The sequence below is a fragment of the Impatiens glandulifera genome, unplaced genomic scaffold (genome assembly GCF_907164915.1).
Source record: "Impatiens glandulifera unplaced genomic scaffold, dImpGla2.1, whole genome shotgun sequence".
Classification (NCBI taxonomy): Eukaryota; Viridiplantae; Streptophyta; class Magnoliopsida; order Ericales; family Balsaminaceae; genus Impatiens; species Impatiens glandulifera.
Genome location: NW_025919646.1, coordinates 8593 through 11436, shown reverse-complemented (window position 1 = coordinate 11436; position 2844 = coordinate 8593). Strand labels below are relative to the sequence as shown.

The following is a 2844-nucleotide window of genomic DNA, read 5'->3' as shown; positions in this document are numbered from 1 at the left end:
TTTCATTTCTTTTCCTCCCTCTCCTCGTTCACTTTCAGTTTCTCCCCCGACCGACCCTTTGGTTTCCCTTTCTCTCATATCAATTTCTCCACCGACGATCCAGGCCCTTTGGTTTCCCTTTCTCTCATTTCAGTTTCTCCCCCGACAATCCAAGTGAAGCAACGAAATGAAGGAAGCCGATCGATCAACTCCCCGAGGTAACGCCGGATTGTCTTCATCATTTCAGGTGAGTTATGCCCGTTTTTTCCGTCATTTTCCTTGCATGTATGCTGAAATGGAAGAATGATTTAGGGTTTTAGCGTTTAGTTTAGGGTTTTGGGGGTGGCTGAATAGTTTAGGGTTTAATATGCATTTATTGTAGGCGTCGTAGGCGAATATGCATCTGTCGCCTGCAAAAAATGCATTTGTCACCTGTGAAAAATGCATCGGAGTTCACAACCTTCGTTGCTTTCACATTCGTGTAATCTCTCTATCTCTTTGTCTCATCTCTCAATATTAAAGTACTAGTCTTGTGGGATACTACTTTTACCGTACTTTTAATACATCCTTCAAAAAACTATGAGTCTTTCGTGCGATTCTACTCGGAATTCTAGTTACTTTGATCATACACCTTTCTTTCTAGCTTCTAGATTTAGAATCTTAGGAAATTTTCTGAAATATACCGCGTGAATAATACAACAAATCTAGTTATTAAGGGTTGAAGAAGTTTCAAATCTTTAATGCAGGTTCTTAGTTATTAAGGAAAGATGCATCTAGCACAAATGACTTATATTGCAATAACTTGTTGCTTGGTGATTACACTATTGGTTTCTGCTAAATTAGTCTTGACACATATATTATGCTGGAGGAAACCAAAGGAACAGGCTATATTGGTTATCATTCTCATAGATCCTTTATATGATGTTGTATCCTACACTGGTTTTTTACATTTTACATGGAGCAGTTCTTATTTTACTTTTCTTGAATCAATCAAGGAATGCTATGAAGCTTTGGTAAGTATAGTAACAAACATTTTTAAGGGTTTTTTAATTCCAATGGGAGATTATTCTGTTGTTATTGTAAATGCAAGTGATTGCTAAGTTTATGACGTTGATGTATAACATATCCTTGAGCAAGAACATAGTTCCAGATGGGGTAAAAGGAAGAGAAATTCACCACTCATTTTCAATGACTCTTTTTCATGTGGGTAAAACTTGTTTTTGGGGTGTAGTTTTTGAGGATTTTGTTTTCTCTGTTTCAAAGATGTGGTTCTTTTTATACTAATTGTAGCCTCATACAGTTCGGTTGAATCACCAATCGTTAAAACTTATAAAGTAGTGGACATGACAGTTTGTTATGATTCGACCTGTATGTTCAATCTTGATGATAGTTCTTCAAAGAATGGGAATATATCCGAGTTGGGTCAACTGGACATTCACTATTATCTTAAACATTTTAGTCTCACTTGCCTTGTATTCACTTGTGATCTTTTACCATGTGTTTGATAAAGAATTGAAACCACACAGCCCTCTAACAAAATTCTTGTGCATCAAGGGAATTGTCTTCTTCTGTGTCTGACAGGCAATATTCTAACCTTCCATTTGATAATGGATTAAAATCATTATATTTGTGAATCATTCAATCTATTGTGTACAAACAAAATAGGGGATTGTGCTTGAGATTCTAGCTGTCATGGGTGTAATTAAATCCCATCATATTTGGATTGAGGTGGAGAAAATTGAAGAGGCGTATCAGAATGTGTTGGTGTGTCTGAAGATGGTTTTTTTCGCCATTATTCAGCAGTACGCTTACAATGTCGACCCCTACAGGATTGGTGTTGTATAATCTTCATCGTCAATCAAGGATAAGAAGAAAGACAAATACCTTCATCTCGCTTTATGGACTTAGTAACCCTTTAGTAAATGTAAACTTACCTAATTTGAAACTAAAGATCCTTTATCCCTTTTGTATCGAAAGTACTCTTCATTTACATTCAAGTATGCATCTCTTTAAAGTGGCATAAATGGCTTAATCAAAGGACTGTCGGTTGTACAATTGTGCTAGAAATAAAACTCTAATGACGAAAAAAAGTAATCATAATCATGTAAGTTATAACAACTTAAAATGAGTAAAATTGTGCTTCTTTATTAACTAGTTGTAACAAAAGTTTTAACCAAAACACATACAAAATGTCTAAACACAACACAAACAGAAAAAAGATAAACCCACAAAATAGATCAACAAAATCAAAGACACATACTTAACCAACAATCTCTGCAAATGCATTTTTCGCAGGCGACAAATGCATTTTTCGCATGCGACAAATGCATTTTTCGTAGGCGTCAAATGCATTTTTCGTAGGCGTCAAATGCATTTTCGTCTGGAAAAAAAAAATTGCAGACGAAAAATGTATTTGTCGCCTATGAAAAATATAAACTTACCCATCGGTGGGATGCTACAGTCGAGGTAGAAGAAAGGGACGCATCAGCGGCGTTTGCTTGGACATCTCGGCGTCGGGAGCTCGGAGTTCGGAGAATGAAGGAAGAGATGGGTGGTTGAGTGGCCGTAGAGAAGAGATGAATGAAGGGAGAAGGAAGAGAAAGAGGAAAAAAGAGAAGGGAAAGAGAGATTTTTTTGGGGAAACGGTTTAACACTATTTCATTAAAAGACCCAAAAGTGGGAGAGGTCAATAATCAAAACTAGACAAACCCTAGTTTTGATTGTAAGATGACAAATAAAAGACCCAAAAGTTTCTAAATGGTGGTAGTCAATCACATTACAAAACACAGATTATAATGAACAAAGAATACAATCTAGTTATCTCAACCTATGTTGTCTCCATATCCGCCTTTTGACCATATTGCC

The 2844-nt window shown here is 36.3% G+C and overlaps 1 pseudogene; it reads left to right on the top strand.

Moving 5' to 3' along the window:
- The first annotated feature begins 731 nt into the window (after positions 1-731).
- Positions 732-1824, top strand: LOC124918296 (annotated as a pseudogene).
- Positions 1825-2844: the final 1020 nt, after the last annotated feature.